Consider the following 19,302-nt stretch of genomic DNA (forward strand, 5'->3'; position numbering starts at 1 on the left):
AGAGCAAGCAGTTCTGTGAATAGCATAATATTGTGAAAGTGAAGAAATGCGAGTGTGCCTGGAACCTGTTGTTGGCGGTGGTTGACTTCCTACTTTAGCTTTCAAATTATTTGTCAAACTCGTTACTATAATTTAAATTAATTTCGTGCCCTCAGTATATGCACGAGTTAACGAGGACGTCCTTTGATTTACTTTGTTAGACATACACATTTCTGTTGGAAAAAAGTTAAGAAAAATGACAACCCTTTACGTTGCATCATTTTAAATTAGTTACGATATTAGAATTTACTAACCATTGAAGATATAAAAAACATTAGATGTATTTCCAGCAATTTTGGTGGATGATGCACATACACTTTTACGGACTTACTGCTTTACGTACGAGGTTTGGAACGAGCTAAATTGAAAGAAGATGGGACAAATGATGTATTATTAGTACTTTCTGTGCACAATACACATTTCACTTGATCGTTAGCTTTCCCCCATTCCCTGCTGGAATACATGCATATACAAACGATCGAGCTACTCATATGTACATACATGTACATGTAAATATTCCAAGGTAGTATTGTTTACTGGTCACATTAGAATTAGCTCCCTCGTCATAGGATTCAATATGGGTCGATTCTATAATATCGCAATTTTTCTCGTCAAGTCTGCTCTGAAAGTCCCATTAGCAAAATGCTTTGTTGTTACAGAGGGGACCAGCCATGTAGCTAACATGATAGACCCATTTGCAAATTCGATTTATTAGCACTGGAACCTCATCGTCATTACACTCTCTTCATTTATTTATTTCTGTAGCAAAATGTCATCCAGCACGCACGCACGCTAATCAACAACCAAAAGCAACAATGCTGACGTATCATGGAGGATTTGATGATGACAGTTTTGGTAGCGATTATGGAACTTGGCAGAACATGTCATCAATATCGATATCAAATGTCAAACAACATGACAGCAGCATTTGTATCGTGAGGGTTAGCTTAGGTGAATACTTTGCATCTTTCTTTTCTTGCTGGGGTCGGGTATTCACCATCGGCAAATGCTTCCTCATTTGACTGGCGGTTACTAACACACAGATGAAGCAAGTATTATAAGCAGCATGGTTATCCTTTAGCAAACACGGATTATGCGGAACTGTGCAGGGATCAATTCATGTTTGGATTTATCACCTTATGTCCACCATTTTCAAAGATATTTTATGCTGGTCTGAACCTGAGCAAAAAAACAAGTTAAATTATTATTTTCTCCGCACGATCAATAATACAGTTTTATTATACCTTTATGAGACTCAAAATTCACCGACTAATATAAAAACCAATATTGAGGGCGGAACGATGTATAATGCATGACTGGAATTGAAAAGATGTTTGGCCATCTCTAATGGAAAATGCCGAGCTTCCAATTCAAACGGGACAACCTTCTCTATTTCCCCGTCGAGGGAGAGGAATATTCTGAACAAATGATTCTCGTATATACCTCCACGTCTTCTACTACGTCCGATAATCAATGGGGTATAAAGGGTGTAATAAAATAAGTAGGCAGGTGTATTTTTGCGGATTGTATCCCTGATGCCTACGATGAATAAATCACACTTTGTAATCGGTTCTATACGAGAGGTTTATAAGAATTATTATTTTCAATTGCAGGGTCAGAATCTCAGTGTCACCAGAGCCAACGGTAAATCGAATCGGTCGCAGATTTGCAGTTCTAAATAAGCTATTCAAAAATGTTTATTATTTAATTGACTCATTTTGAAGCTTGAAATGATATTCGCAATTTATTTGTCTCCTTTCCCCTCTCACTCGCCCTCTCTTTATATCATAGCTAGCCTTACGTTTTATATCATTTTGAAACAATTCCTTCAACACGTCTCCGGTAATGCTATTCTGCCTGCTCATCTATCAAAAATCATAGAAGCTTCCTGTCTGGCCGTAATGCTTCTTCACGGTCCAAAAATGTGCACGGGTCGTAAAGGTTGTAGCAGGATAATTTATAAAGATGGTAATGCGAGTGCACAAGTGCCCATTGCTTTGCTTTTTCAATATCTTTCCTCTCCCGTACGGTGGTTAAATAACTTGCATAACTTGTGGCGTACTTGAACTCCACGTCGTCCCATCTGCTATCCAATTCAAAAACCTATTCAACTATTGAATATTGAAATAAGAGCCTTCTCACCGTGCCAATGTTTTGAGTTTATACGTACGTTCATGCATGTACTCCTTCTCCTACACGTGTTCGCCCATGCCATATTTTCCATTGTGAAGGCAAGCATTGCCTTGAGATGGAAATTTGAAAGGATTGGCTGCTGTAACACTCACAATTCCACTTGGCTTTTCTAAAGTAAATCTATACGTACGCACTTCATTCTAAAATATTGGCTCCACGGCAAGGAAGTTGGCAGGGCACGAGTTGCTGCGTTGAAATATGACGAGTTTTTGTAGTACGTACGTAAGTGATAAATAAAGTTATACGGTGCGTATAGAGCATTATTCATAGGAGTTAGACAAGCGAGGACAATGAACATGCATGTATAAGAAGACGGTGATTAGTTGGGACCTTTTTAGCTAAATATATACAAATATGCATACATCTTGTACATCGTAGGCTCATATAAGTGACTAACACAATAGGTGTTGATTCTAATTGCATGACATATCAGGCGTGCTCAACTTATAAAAGTGATCAATCTTATCTCGCACAATAAGTGATGCAGTTATGATGAACGCCAAGACTATGTGTTATGATTGCTGATATCATGGCTTAGTTATTATTATCTCACCCACGAGAGATCACTGATTATAAGAGGAAGATGCCACTCAATTATTATTCATCTGCAAGACAAGTGGTGGAGAAACACAATGGTTGGGTTTGGTCTGTTGTGGTTTATTCTGGCCTCGCTTTGACATTATTGAGGAAGAAGTGTGGCATTGGCGCAGTAATTTTGCATGGAATATAGATTCCATACGCAATGTGACACGATCAGGGTGAACTTTATTCACTGATGAACTTACCGAGATGAAAATGGTGTCAGAGCAGAGGAGATAATAAAACATGCTTGGACGCAGTTTCTATAATTCATGTTCTTATTCCGACTAACTATTTTGCCATTTAACGTCTTGCACTGCTTTGATAATCATTTTCAGCCATTGAAGACCACGCAAAGTTGGAATTTCTCACGTTTCATTTCACATGCCCTTTCTCCATTTGCCATCGCCAAGTTTGAAGCATCGTGGTTTGAACTGGTCTAATTTCAGTCAAAGTATTCAAACCCATCTTAACTTTGCGGTCGTCATATTCCACGATGTCTGAGGGGCTACGAGTCATATAGTTCTTGACTTAACTTGCCTCAACATTCGGTGAAACAGGACGAGATGAAAAGTGACAGGGCTGTCAAAATTTGAGCCAAGTTTCATAACTTTGCACTGGGAATAACATGGTACTAAATACAACCATACATCTTTCCCCTCAATCTCGTCTCCTTGATTAAATGTGAGGTCTTACGACATACACTCTCAATTCTGCCGCTGCGCTTATTTCATTAATCTAAAGAAAACTATCCTTGCGTGTCGTAAAGTCGAACATGTAGTCTCTTTGTTTTGCAAACGGGAACAAATTGAATTTGAGTACTAAATCAATTTACAAGGGATCAATTAGATTTTAGGGCTATACTCCGGATAGTGGTTTATAGACAAGTGTTGATATAAATTCAAAACCTCTTTGGTATTTGTGTTAAAATTGCGACGACCAAGACTGGGATCTAGCTACATGGAACAAGATAACAACGATAAGTTGCGCGGGTGGATGAGAGTTTGGCTAACTTTGTTTGCTTAAGATCTAAGCTTAATCTGAATAAACAACAAACAATGCAATCCAGTTGGTCCACTGTAAGTCCTCAATACATTAATTGAAGGCATGGTAAGCAATCCAAAAGCCACAGTGTTACAAGACCGAGAGTGGAATAGCAAAACAGAACAAAGTTATTCTGGATTTAATTGAGAATCCTTCCCTTCAAGTAGTGTGAAGCATAAGCAACATGAAAACGAACGTGAAATTCCTTCCTCTCAACTTTAGATTTGTTTCGAGTTCAATTATAAATGCTAATTTGGTTGGAATTGGATTAATACTGCTGGGCCAGTTGAGGCGAAAATATGGGACACTTAACTTTGGTCCTTATTAAGACAGAAGCGCAACAAAATTGGTCGATTAGAGATTTTGATGCTGAAGAAAATCGAAATTTCATCCTTGAATCTATAGTTGGTTTGCTTTGCAGGAAGCATGTCTTGCTTTATAAATGGCAGCATTGCTCTAAATTTCTATTAATCCTTTAATCTCCAGGGTGAAAGATGAAAGTTAATCAAGACTAAGATGAAGAAAGTCAGGTAGAGAATTAATTAATTTTCGTCAATCCAGATAGTTTCCAAACTAACTCTCTTGCGTATCACTAATAAAGTGTTAACTACACTCTCTTCAAGATCAACTCACACTTTCCCAATAGTGATGTTTAAAGAAACTTTGCTAGACACAACTTGCACGTACATATTTATCTACAAACAACATAAATGCATATTTCAACATGCATTATCGAGAAATCATAACTCGGGAAAACAAATTGGCCTAATCAATCTTCGTATTTATTTCACGCGACTAGCATCAAAGTGAAAAATTAATAAGCAGCAAATGACACCGTGATCAACTTTAAACAAAAACTCTGAAGAGAAATCCTCAAAAGTTTGTTGGAAAGCAAAGCGGTGCAAGTTATGTATGACAAATACAGCAAAAAAGTAAAGTATATATGCACATACATACATATTTATGAGTCATATGATATGACACAAGTATTTCATAGATTAATCTTACAATTTAACAATTCTGATATTACTTTTGAGCGTGAAATGATTTTTTTTATTGTAGAAGGAGAAAAATCTTGAGATATTAATGAAAGCAGTAATTCAATTCTTATTATCGCTTTAGAATGAATCTTCACCTCAGGCAGTGGTGTTTTATGTGACTATGTACATGCATCGGTTCTGTTGAAAGGAAGTGAGACCTCAATAAGTGAATATTACATACCTTGCTCATGCGAGTATCGCACTTTGTTCTGCCAAATTTATCATGCAATCTCAGTGGGAACAATCGTTACTTTAACTCGAGTTGTTCTTTGTACTTCAAGATCGATTCGATAAAAGTCTCGGATCAACGGAAGTGGAAGCACTCTGAGAGTCATGCGAGCTCCCTGCAGTGAGAATTATTAGGTTGAGTGCATTTACGCCAACTTTCAGAACAAATATTGAGGAATGGCACCAAAATAGTAAGATTTATAAATGAAAGACTAAACACTACAAAAAACTATAGACGAATGTATTTACAAGGCCTCTTGTCAAATCTAGATGTGTAACGAATAAATGTACCATCTCCGCCTTCACCTTATACATACGTCGTTTAACTGTAGTTCACAAAAACATCAAGCGTGCAGTTTCGTATAGCCCGAGTTAGGTATAGGATTAAATAGTTTGAGAAATTATCATGTTTACTTCACCAGGTGATGATTTGCAATTTCACCCTCATACCAAATTTCAGCTTTCTCTGATGAATTTCAAAAAGCATATCCATTTGTTGGGTACCTATAGCCAAAATGTACTTAAATTTGACTTCATATTCTTTGATCTAGTGTGTGCCTCATGTCAAATTTCTAGTCTCTGAAACAATTTATAAAATGTAGTGCAAGACATCCGCACCACTAAATTACCCCCGCCGCCGGTTAACTACTGGACCAGTCATGCCAATATCCAAAGTCTTGTCGAGCTCCGCATTTTCAGACTAATGTGATAATGTTCAGAAGTTCGTCTGCCAGTAGGTTTCAGACAGACAGACTGACACGACGGTTACACAACCCCTAGGCAAGGCCCAAAATTGTTTTTGTGATGCACATGTATGAACGTATATATGTAAAAACATCAATACTGCTCATTCATCTTCATGACATTTATTGAATTTATAGCGTTGAAAAACATGATCTTTGCAATCGAGCCTTTCTGATAGTATTGAATTTCAAGAAAGTGTGCGTCAAAGTTTGTATGACGATTGTACCCATTTTACTTCTAACAAGGGACACTCACGACCTGTCGTTTGAGTCCAGGGTACCCACTATGTTTTTTAGAATCTACTAGGACCCCAGATGAAGGATTCATTCATATTTCCGTGTAAAACTCATATTTGGCGACGTGGCGTGGCGCCAAATTCGCCAAAATTGAATGTTTTTATTTTTGAAACCGCCATAACTTTTGAAATCCTGGACGGATTTTCAAAATTTTTGGCAGAAATCATGACAAAGAGTTCAACTTTCTTATTCCATGAAATTTTTTCTAAAATTATCGCTTTTAACTTTTCGCAAAATTTCGTAATTTTCTTCGAAATGGGGGTTCGTCGAAAAAATCCTAAAAATATTGCAAAAATTAGAAATTCTTTATTTTTATTTTTTTTTGTCAAAAATTTCGACTTTTGTGATCATTTTAAGCATAAAATTTTGAAAATCCGACATAAAATGCAAAAGTTATGGGGGTTTGAAGTTGGTCGAAAATGCAAATTTTTAAGTTTGGCGCCAAATATGAATTTTACACGGAAATATGAATGGATCCTTCATCTGGGGTCCTAGTAGATTCTAAAAAACATAGTGGGTACTCTGGACTCAAACGACAGGTCGTGAGTGTCCCTTGTAAGTATTATTGCAAGTGTACATATGTATTTTCACTTTTTCGATGAAAAATTGTTCAAAATTCTGCATCTCAATAGAAAGTGGCTGAAAGTGGTTGCTCCAGTACCACAGGGTTCCACCACTAGCACGAATTTCAGTCACCCAAGCACATCTATTTCCATGTCTTGTCCCCTAATACGTCCTGCTAACCATTGAAGAAGGATATAAGAATCTACCGGTTGTGCGAAAGTGGAATAGCGGTGGCACGGACGGGGTGGGAAGATGCCAAAAGCACTACGACGACTACTGTTTGCTGCTGCTGGGCTGCATGCAGGGAACAGAACAACTACACCACGATCGATTCTTGAAGAGGAGAAAGCACTCCCTCTCCTTTCCCCGTTTGACTTGATTTTCCATGTTACTTTATGCTTTCATCGGTTTGTTTCGTTCCCCACCCGTGCTCTGCTCCCATGCTCTGCAAAGGCCACACCGTCCTCATAACAAATTGACATCACAATGAAGGCTTTGGCTTCATATGCATTTATGAATTCAAATTAATCAAGGTGGAAATTCAGAGCCTTGTCATAATTATGAGGCGATTGATTGATCGGATATCAATTTGTTTTATGCAAATATTTCCATAAATGAGTGTGACACAGTGTACAAAATCATAACATTTTTTGATAAATTGTCCAAATTGACTATATTTATTAGAGTTGTAGTTAAGTACTATTTAGCATATGTATATACAAATACATGATTACAGATATCGGAATTATTGTGCATATTTCCGAATGAAAGTTACGAAAATAAGGAACGAGTATTGAAATACATGTATACATATATATATATATCCATTTTTACATATGTTTATGTAAAAACCTGCATGTCTATGTGTCTGTCTGCAGGTATGTAAATATTTGCAAGTATAATAACGTCAGCATGATCATCAGCCTTATTTTAGCAGTGCAGTTGTGTAATAGTCTTTGTGGGCAGAGCTCTCGTTGATGAGATTGGGTTACCGAGGTGGTTGCCTCGAATTCTGAAACATACTTTGCAGACAGGTGCATTGAAAATTTGAAAGGGAAAGGATGAAAATTGACGTCACAAACAGAATGTGCCAGGAGAGGCTGGAATGTGACACGAGAGAGGTGCAAGTGAAAGCATTCTTTGCAAAGGTAATATTAGCCGTCATCTTCTCCCCACTTTGACAGCCTTGTGTTCATAATACGTATAAACGATATAAAATATAACAAGCATTTTAACCGTCGGGCCAACGTGACTCCAATCAGATTATCTTGCGTCGTATCGGAATATCTTGGTATTGATGAGCAGTATTCTGAGAGAGACGGCTGGTACGAGTTCTTCAGGATGCATTAATTATATAGACTTATAACTGCAATTGTGCGAAAGTTTCCGTAATTTATTTCATTAGTAAATGCCGAAGGTCAATCAAACATTGTTTTGTGCTTCATTTTTCAGAGACATCTAATGTCACGAGCCATGTCAGATTACTCATTTTCGTCGTTTGAGGGAAGGCAGAATTATCTGCATGTCATCAACTACAGTACATGATAGCTCACATGAGCAATGTAGTGAAGGCTCCCATTGCCAAATTTTGACATTTATCGGATTACTTTGCCGTGTGACGGCGAGATTACTGTCAGTGTTTACCATTTGGAGAATTCTGCCGAGAAATCACAATTTCCACTGCAGTAACAGCCCTAAAGAAAAATACGAGCCGTGAATATTAGATATTTAGCATGGTCAGAGTATCCATTCCATATACATGTATTTTAAGTATATATATTACGAGTATGTATGTACTTATATGCCTACGTGCATATGTACATACATATGCATATATACGCGTTGAATGTACTGTATTGCCCTTGAATTGCGACAAAATCTGGCCATAAATATCCCGAGCACATAGAATGAAACATGTAAATCAGAATGAAAATGCGTTGTATAGTCCTCCAACATCTGCCCTAACTCTCGAACGACGCACATGAGATTGGGACTGAATTTGTACCCAATTTTGTGATGGGGAGAGCGAATTTGAACAGTGATGTTATTCTGATCAAAGCTCGTTCCACGCTGAATTGAATGTAAATTTTATGAAAGTATTGTAATTTAACGCCAATGCAATCCTTCGAAATGGGGAACAAGACATTTGAGGGGACGAAAGCTCTCGTTGTCGGATTTTCAGCCTCATTCCTGACTTTCCTCGCTTTAAATGAATGCCGTTTGTGCGAGTGTGTGCTTGGAACGATATGTTGCAAGCAATGACACATTCACTGGAATGGGCGCAACATGCATGAAATGAAAATGGTATTATTGACTCGGTGCTTGGGGGATCTGAACTCGCTCACGATGCAACTTGACTGACTCCTCGCCTTTCATCAACCCGAAACCCTCGCTTTCTCTTGTTTCAGCTTAACCACATTGTAATATCATCACTGCTTCCACCCTTCATCTCACCACCACCACCACCACCGTCATCATTGGGATCGCGAGTTGCCATCAAGTCATGTAAATAATAATTTCTCTCTGTTCAAATATCTGTTCTACAAGTATCGACACTACTAATATACACAGTTCCACAGATAATTTGGCAAGCAACCCACTAAATGCATAACCCCCGGTTATCAAATTATCCGCTGGTGCTCACTCACCAATCTGCAACCAGGAATGACAACTCTTGCCTGAAAAGTTGTGCATATTAAAATATCTGAGAAGAATAGTTAATAGGTTTATTTTGGATAAAATAGTTGAGAAACCCTAGTCTGAACTTAGCACATATCTCAATAAACTATTTAGCAGTCTGCCAATTTTGACATTGCTAAAGAATTTTTACTTTCTTCAACTGTATAAAGTTTTCCATTTAATATCCATCACGTGGTGAATAGGGTGCACGTCCCGCTAGAATGCGGACGGAGGTGATAGTTGATTCACGAAAGCTCATTTAACGATTTTACGACTTTCTCCTCTACAAAGCCAATTACAGCTTGTCTAATTCAACGTGAGTTTGAGATGTAATATTATGCTCACGCTGAATGCGAATTCCTTCTCTTTCTCATTATATAAGCCTATTCGTCTTACAGGGATTCCTCCATGCATGTGGGCGTATTTTACGGGCTTCTCTTGAGCGAATCATACGGATGAAGCTGAGGTGCACAAGCAAACCAGTGAAAGTTTATGTGTCACAAGTATGTAGGAGGTTGTAGGATTTAATGTTTTGCGACGTGCTTCGCTGCGTTTGTCGCTAGTTATGATGAAGCAGCTGGAAGTAAATGCAATATTACGCGTTTGATATCTTGCGGACAACAAAGATAAGAGATTCACATTGGCATGCACTTTCACGAAGTTTGTAGGTTTAGAGTCACCACACATAAATTCCATTAAAGCCGTGGAATATCTGAAACTGATTTCGTTAAACCCATATAAATCGCAGGCATGTGACACTCCTGTCGTACGGTCTGTAGATATATTTATAAATACAGATTATACAACGCACACACATATATTGTATAGAAACTGAATAAATTTAGTATGCATGTAGGATTATGCAACGATGATACATATATTGAATACCACAAGGAGATAAAACATAACAAAAACACATATGTATTTAATTTCCTTTGTTTGGGGTGGTTGTACATAAGTGTTGTCGCTCTTATGGTTTCTTGTGGAATGTGCATGGCTGGCAAATTTTCTCGTTCCATGCGGCTGGAGAGTGAAATAAGGGTTGACGAAATCACCTTTTCTTCATTTGGTTGAACTTTAACGAGCCCAACAACAGAGAAAATATGCCGAGTGAGTGAGTGAGTGAGTGGATTGAAAGAGTTTGTTTGGTTACTGAAGATGAGTGGAGAAAGCTATGTCATCCTCGCAGCAAGAGCTCTTCAACGGATTATTTTGATAGGGATGAATGGAGAAGGATGGATGATAGCTCGTATAATAAAGAAGGGATGAATGAAACTGAAAATCCTTTAAGCTCAACTCTTCACTTAAAATTCGGGCAAACAATCGTTTCTCTACTTCAACTAAAATTCAGCGTTCCTCAGACTAAGATTGTTTAACGAGAAGAAGGTGAGTTTATCTTTTTCTCCCCCTGGCAAAACCTCCTCCTCTTCAGCCCAGGAGTGGAGTTCACAACAAACATTGTGGCGTTCAAGTGTATATTTGCAACGCAGAAATCCATGAATTCGTGACCAAATTACATCAGTTTGTATAATGTTGCCAAACACAAACAATAAAATATATAGAGTGGAGAAATATGCATGTCCTGTGGTGTGAGTACCTGAATCACAAAATTTTGAGCTTGTTGGAAGGATCTGGAAAGTGGTATGGAATTTGGCTTCTGACTTTGCCTTCTGAGAGTCACTCCGTTCGCATTCTTAGTGGTAGTTAAATTAGGCTAGTGGTGTGTCTGTGAGTTGTAAATACTGCACATTTTGGTTGAAAACAACTGCATGTTTGGAAAATAAACTTGACTGGGATTAATGCACGTTAGAGAGTCGCGAGCAAGTTAGTTGAGTGAGATGAAGCGAAATACATTTAATCCAAACCAACAGCCTTCGCAGAAACAACTCGCAGCTTTCCCACAGTTCTATACGATGAGGATTTAACTTAATTTGGGGAAATAGGCTGGCAAAAGTGCTTTGAAGATACAACCGCAGTGCTTAACCTATTACTTTGGAAGTTTCAAACAACAAATTGATCGTTGCAAATTCAGATGGTCGCCAATAAATGTCCCGAGGTGGGGGATTTGCCATATTTATGCGTATCGTTATTCCCCACATTAACCCATTAGGTTAACACTCCAGGATACAATCCATTTCTTTTATGAAGCCAACCAAACCAAGGATTTCTATCTCGGGATGAAAATGTCGATGCCTTACCATTCCTGCGATATATATATTTATATGAGCCAAACCAACTTATATAGTAGTCGTTCATTTCGATAGTCATTCCACTAAATTGAGTTCCCAAATAGCTTCGGATTGTGTGGTTACATATACTCTTGCATGGCTGGAGGACGAATTAGTAGTGTCTGCACAGTTTACTTTCTTTCTCACATTAAACCTATGACGACTTGGGCGTGCATATGAACCTTTTGAATTTTATCTTGACATGATGACCTCTGTACATATTTCTAATTCCAAAGTTTTTAATATCAATCGTAAAAGTAGACTTGAACAATGAAGGTCATCAAGCAGAAGAAGAGTTTTATTCGGAGAAATTACCATATGCGATAAACCAATTTTTACATTTGAAAGTCTAAAACTGCATTTAGAAAATCGTTGTGCATAGTTGTAATTTTTATTGTCACACTCGTACAACATAAGTACATATTTACAAAAAATCTACTTGTATCTAAGAAAGTAATTAGTTGGATGGTGTATGTCATATTAATATAATGCCCACTAAAGTATTGCTTGTTTGCCTCCAGAATGCCCAGAGAGACATACGAAATTCTTTGTAAATTTTCGAAATTTTTCAAACCTCTTTAATGCCAGCTTGTACTAATCGACTTTATTATGGCGACAACTCTTATGAAACTATTATTATTAATTATGTATGAAAGAGTGCAGCATCCTCCCTCCATAGTTGTTATATCTTGTCAGATAATCAACCAGTTAGCCAGCGTGTATGTAGTAAGTACTTACAAGCCCACTGGAGAAAATATGGTTCCACACATACTGCTGAATGGGCGATATTTACTGTACAAGACAAGTGTTTGTTGGCGGAACTTATATAAGTTGCGTGGTTCTGCTACATATATTCGCAAACTTTTCTTCTACTCATTTTTGGAAGATTCTGAAATGTAGGGAGTTAATGCCCCATTTTATTGAAGATTTTCTAAAAGAATTACATCTTTTACAACATGCTGTATGGTGTGTATGGTCGTTTGGTGAACCATACCAACTACCTCCGACATACATACGTACAATTAGTGGCAAGATGCACACTCTTGTATTTCTCCAGTATGTTTTCACTGAAGCAATTTCAAGATGTATGTAGTAGTGGGGTGCATGTATATAGATGTACGTACATGTACATACATATGAACATATATGTAATCGTTAATATAGCTTCTGCCATGATCATCAAACTATTTTGGGAGTACTTTCTCGTGTGGTGTGCACATGCGATTTAGTATGAAACAGCACGCGACATCACCATAATACCAAGACATACATTCTCATGTGACTTACCTAATGCACTTTGATACGTAATGGCTTTCTGAAAACTTTTTTGCATTAGAATACTTCTCTAAAATGCAATTTTCATGTTCATTTTCTTCCAGATGATCCCATCCGACCCGGCCCACCTACCATCATCGCAAGTGAATTTTTAAGGGAACAACATTATTAGTGTGCCACATTATTTTCCCCTCCAAGAAAAGAAGGAAGGACAGACTCTTGCAGTGTCAGCGAGCGAGGACCTACTTGCTTTCTCCATTTGAGTGAAGTTAACAAATAATAACTTTCCCTTTCATATCCACGCCAATTGAAAAGTGCATTGATAAAATTGGCGTCGTGCCTACATTTTGAAAATACTATCAATTTTCTGGACCTTGGAATATTAAATGTAAGTAAACATACGAGATTCGAACATTTTTAGCTTTCTGTATTTTTATTGATGGTCTACAACATTTTACTAATGTGCCCCCATATACTCAACTAACTGCAGCACTGTATATTATGATGTACATATTTCGTATTTTTGTTGTATATTGATGGGTTCTGTTGTCCCCACATACTTTTTGTCTTTTGTAATTCATGCATGATTTATTTATACATAAACCCGGAACCTGGAATTAGTATCCAAATAGTCGCACTTTGTATGCATAGATTAAAATGCATATAAAACATTGTTTGAACTCTGTCCTCCATAGTTTTGAAAAACGAACACCCGGCCGCATTTCAACACCAATGCAGAATTAATAATTTCCATATTCTAACGATGCATAATTCAAATTTAGATTTTACCTCAAGTTGTAGGAATGCAATTTAGCGCTTACATGGAGGAGTTTGGTCGGGTGGGATAAAACCCAGCAAACAAAACAAGTAGTGAGAGCCATATGCATATTTCCCATGAACTAACCAACCATGCACGGAAGCGCTTTCCCTCTTCCATTACCGCGACCCTGCTTGTGCAACAACATCATCTCACTCAACTCTGAAGGGTAACAAGTTTGTACAGAAGTTGCTTTCTTTTCACTCTTATTACGACCAACAATGGCCATCAACTGTTATTACTACGGACGTGGCCAAAGTCAAGGAAAGCCAAGTGGGCGTATTCTCTCCTTCGCTCGGCCACATTCACTTTCAACTTTTAATATTATTTTGCATTAAAAGATTGCGAGGCTCGCTGTGCTGACAGGAAACAGTTTACTAATGCATGCGGCATATATATGCATACATACCTCGATTTTCAATGTCTACACGATATTATGCACCATTGTGGCTGTGAGTGAGTGATTGAAGTAAGCAGGAAATTGTAGGTATGGCGTATTTACTTTGGCTCCTTCGTATTCTACTTGAGTCAAAATTCAAGCACAAACCAACACTCGAACCAGGACAACGATGTCCAGATTCAATTTCGAAAATTGTGATTAGCTGTGTTGGGATTCATAAGTTTGTTTTTTCGTGATGTATTGGATTTAGCTGATGAAAGTTATATTTTCATCTACGCCTCGTCGACCTCTGCGACTATCCATTGTGATTGTATTCCCTGTTGTGAGTTAAAAAAAGTTGAGTGAGTAGACACAGATCTATTGAATTTGAAGAAAAATGAGGCCTGCTCAAGTTTTAGATGGATCTTGCCAACAAATGGATTTGGAACTAAATTGAACTGGGATCAAACCCAATGGCAAATACAAAGTTTTTGAGTGCAAAGCGCTTGACAGGAACTAAATTTAATCAAATTTACATTCAGGTACAACACACAAACGAGTTCACAGTTCATACGTGGTTGCTTCTCTTTTCTTCATGGCATCTCTTCCGCCTTGGCTTTGTTGAACTTGAACATCGTTGAAAAGCTAAGAAGCAAATTATTAATTCGTTGTCGCTTTCAATTATTTTTACTGTGAAATCCAATTTCTGGATCGTTTGTAACCAAACACGACAATTTCTTCGTAGAGTTTTAGAAAAAATGTAGTAAATTTCAATGGCTTCCATTTGCAGGAATGTGTACATAACCTTTCGCTATAATGAAGCAGGTAATAATGCATCCTCTTACTTGCAGTGAAAATATTACGAACCATCATAGTCGTATTTTTCTTGGATGTTGACATGAATGCAATGGAGACATTGTCATCGAAAAATGCAGTGTTTCCTGCAATTCAGCCTCACTTTACTAAGCTGAAAGTTTATTCACACGTAGGCTCGCATGGCTTCTAAGAATGATTGCAAACATAATCGTGCAGCATAAAAAATAGATACACTCTAATGCTTAATACCACAACGTGGTAATGAATTGGGTAGTGCATACGAAAAAGCTAGTGTGAAGTTTAACCGCTCACTTCCAGGACAAATTTCCCCAAATCTGATAACATTTCTCAGTGTCATATGCCATCACGGAGTATATTACTTGAGTCTGTTACATGAAATGATTTTATTTTATGATGGAAATAAATAAAAACAGTAGTTGGACCGAATGAATTTCATGAGCATTACATGTTTTATGAACTCGTGCATAAATATGCGTGTGGGTATTATTCTGAAATTTAAATTCCAAAAGTTGAAATGCTGTAAGAAATAATTTTAAGTTTGCACTACTTTTTTAGACTCATGCTTGAATAAAAAATTAATACACAACAATTATCTGAGCACATAGTTTAGCCCAGAAGACCAAGCTCACAATTCCACATTGATGAAAATAGAAAAGGTCATGTTTCCTGGTTTCATCTATTTCTATTCTTATAAATGATGTTTATGCTTTGTACATTTTCCAATCTCCCTCTGTTTGAGTATCAAAATTGGATTTTTATAAGAAATGCGATGTACCTGTTACATATTGAAATATGGATACGCGGAATCTGTATTTAAACTTCCATCTTTTGTTAATATTTGCGATCGAATGTTTGCGAGGGATTCACATGGAGGGGAAATTTCGAATAAAGTATGGACTGGAGAGATAAGCAGTAAATTCCGAAAATGGGTCATCGTGGATGGGCTACGCATAGCAGGGCCCTGTTTTTGTCGACACATGGAAAAATCGAGCCTCATGTTGGCAGTAGAAAGGAGACTGACGTCATCCCTGCCGTTGGAAGTATGACGTAGGGGGAGAGAAAGTAAACTTTCACATAAATTCCCACTTCCCACGGCAGGATAGGTCTTCTCCATAGGCTGTGCCCTTCCGAACTTCCATCCCCATCCATCTCCTCCAGACCTTGCTCTCAGCATAGGTTTCCAAAACTGTACATGTATCTAATAAGGAAGAATAGGTTTTATAACATGGGTGAAAGTGGTATGTTTTGTATTACAAATTAATCATGATGCGTTGGGGCTCCCTGATACTGATGCATCATTTTCAAGAATATCAATTTTCTGCATTCTAAAGTGGAAATTTTATTTTGTTATTTCGAATTCAATTGTCGTCCATGAAATGCTCCTTGTTGTTTTTTGTGAAAATACTTATTCGCAGATATGCTGGGTTGGGAATAGGCTGAGAAAGGGAGAGATAGATGGGTTTGTAAATCATAAGTTTCTAGGACTCGTTGCCGACTCGACGACTCGTAGAAAATAAATGGACATGAAGTGATCAGCAGTAGAGAGTTTTTCACTCTTTTTCACCTCCCTGCTCTCCTCTTTTTTCGCAGTAAACGAGACTCCTCTCTGGCTAGAGAGAGGTGTGAAAAGTCTTATATTCGGAAACACGCATGTGAAAAAAGAGTTGAATGCGATGACACAAAAATATTTTCATTCCAACCCCAGCAGGTCGCTCTCCTCCTTTTATTACTTGGAGGACATGTATGTATCGGATTTATTCGTATGGAGAGAGAATTCCCCTGCGGTCACCCTTTCAAAGCTCTCCATCCAACTTACTCACTGTCCTTGCCGCCTCTCTCCAATCGAGGACTACGTCGGTTCGTATCGTACTTTCACTTTGCAGATTCCGCAGGAGCCATGCACGAGGCTGATATCTATACGACGACTAATGCAATAGTCGCCTCTTCTGACCAAGTACTTGGTTGTCTGATATATAAGAATGTGTATCGATTGTCGTCGTGTCACCTCCGAGTATCAAAACCCATGTATACCCACCCACTAGCCAACACCGCTACGACAAACTCAGTGTTCCCTCTGCTTTTGTGCATTTCTTTTTGATGAAATTTATCACGCTTTTATCATTCTTTATACCAGGACACATTCAACTAAGTCCTCCTGGAAAGAGTGCAGACTTCAGATTTGAGACTCGGAATCACTATTTGTTGTAGCGATATGATATGATGATACACGTGATGGAGCTTTCACATGGCTCTGTCTTTGGATACAAGTATGCACCTACTTAAATATGTGGGGATGCTCCAACTCCTCGTCTATAACTTGCAACCTAATAAGCACATAATTCCCACAGGGAGAAATGAAAATACCCGCATGTTCGCAAATAACGTAGCAGCTCTTCTTCACTCCATATCATCTCTCATTCTCTCACTACCTCCCACCCTCCTCTTTCTCTCTCTCTCTTGCAGGGCTGGGACGCAAACACTGTTGAAGTAAACTATCAAGGAAACCCGTGTCGGTGTATTTGTATGAGTGGTTGTTACCATTTGTCTCGTTCAACCATGAGAGTGAAAGGAGGAAGGCTGGATATAAGTATGCACAACTACGTAATGATGGTAGTCCCTGCCTGGTATGTTGTAGTGCATATGGTGCTGTTGTCTGTCTGCCGAGTACACTCACATCCTGAAATAATAAATGAGGACAGCGCAGAGCAGAGTTCTATCCAACAGTTGGACAGAGAAAGTGAAGTTTTGAATTGTACAATCCGTGCAGGCTGAATTTGTTTGGCAACTTGCATAAGCTTCATCCACCCAAATTCAACCCTTCGGCAATCAACTTGAATGAATCAGCCCACTCAGCAGAGGACTCCTCTCTTCCCTTCGCCTCTTTTCCGATTCAGTGTGATGTGGTTTGATGGAGAGTGAAACACGTAGCTACACATTTCGTGGAAATTGTATAATTTCGTTGATTCACAAGTGTACCCGCTGACTTTTGCTGTGCTCCTCGTCGAGTTACAGGCAACTACGTATGCGGTGAAATTAGAGCATCTCTAATGGTAAAACAGGCAAAACGTGTAGCGTATAGGATGTACTGTGAATTATGTTAACTGGATATACGTATGTGTAAGGGAAACTTCCAAATCAAAGGTGCATACATACATATTTATTATTATTGTGTGTACATTTACGTGTTATTGTACTGGGATCTAGTCGTTGTAGGAATTCAGCCATGATGTGATTCCAAGTAAATAGCATCCTCCTGTCATTTCCTCGTTGTCAGTATCTCCAATCATGCAAAGGATAGAGTGTGAAGAGGAAATAAACTCATGGGCTTATGACGCATCTCGCTGAAATATATTCTATAGCTGCAAATGCTTTGTGTACATATGTTTCACCAGTTGTACCCATCTATTTACTTAACTTCAAGTAGAAGTGCATTGATGCTTAAATACGTTCACGTTTTTATTGTACCAAGACCAATTAAATGCGGATTATTTTATTACAATTTTATAAAACTAAAGAAGTTCTCCTATTGATTTAGTAGTGATTTACTACTATTTATGTAAATAAATTACTTGTGTATTTGGAGGCCAAAATATATAAATGTAATTGTAAAAGTCCTGTCATGAGTTAAACTCGAGAGCCCTTGGTTAGACCCACTTTCATTTGTTCGCAGCTTTTTTGTTGACTACCGTGACTAAAATCCCACCTCCAGATCCCAGCGAAACTTGTGAAACGTACAAGTGTTGTTCGTTGTTGCTGTCATGAAGATCTGACTAAAATGTCGGCGGCAGATGCTGGTGATAATGACAATGGTTTCCTTTTTTCGCAACCATAAAAGTCGCAACAATTTCAACTCTACTACCACTTGCATTGCAATTTATTTCATCTCTATCGCTGCTCTCTACCCACTAGTGCAAGATGATAGCACAGTGCGACAACTTTCTCTTCACTGGCTGAAGTGTTGTGGTCCATGCTGACGTTCCACGGTGAGCCCAGAGACCGCCCTGTTGTAATATTTGTCCTGTCCAACATTTCCGATGGATTTTCATCCGTTGAAAACTTCTTTATACTTCAGTACTTATTTGGAAAAGGCGACACGAACCAAAGTGTGTAATCCCTACCAATGCCATTTACACTGTGTAAATATACTGGGTATAAATTAATGAGGCTTGCTGTAGTCCGAAATTAATGTAAAAATATGGTGGACAGTTTAAGTGACCTCGATTTCCAAGTACCGAACTGGCAAGTGTCGCAAAGCATCTGCATGGATTGTTAATCACTAAACACGCTGAACTAACCCTGCGGTTGTCGTACAACTTAATGGAAACTGGTTACAACCAAACTCAACTGCCTGAATGGACTT

The 19,302-nt window shown here is 38.2% G+C and overlaps 1 protein-coding gene across 7 annotated transcripts in view; it reads left to right on the top strand.

Moving 5' to 3' along the window:
* LOC110843450 (protein turtle) overlaps positions 1-19,302 on the top strand; it is an 81,017-nt gene that overhangs the window by 19,679 nt on the left and 42,036 nt on the right. For 5 of the 7 annotated variants that reach the window (XR_004833899.1, XM_035847366.1, XM_035847369.1 and 2 more), the window contains exons 2-3: positions 1,653-1,683; positions 13,014-13,297. The gene's annotated coding sequence lies outside the window, so the exon portion shown is untranslated. Of the gene's footprint in view, positions 1-1,652; positions 1,684-9,215; positions 9,233-13,013; positions 13,298-19,302 lie in introns of those variants that run through there. The other 2 variants (XM_035847368.1, XM_035847367.1) reach the window with 2 other exon arrangements.

Source organism: Folsomia candida, unplaced genomic scaffold, assembly GCF_002217175.1.
Source record: "Folsomia candida strain VU population unplaced genomic scaffold, ASM221717v1 Fcan01_Sc002, whole genome shotgun sequence".
In the NCBI taxonomy this organism is placed as follows: Eukaryota; Metazoa; Arthropoda; class Collembola; order Entomobryomorpha; family Isotomidae; genus Folsomia; species Folsomia candida.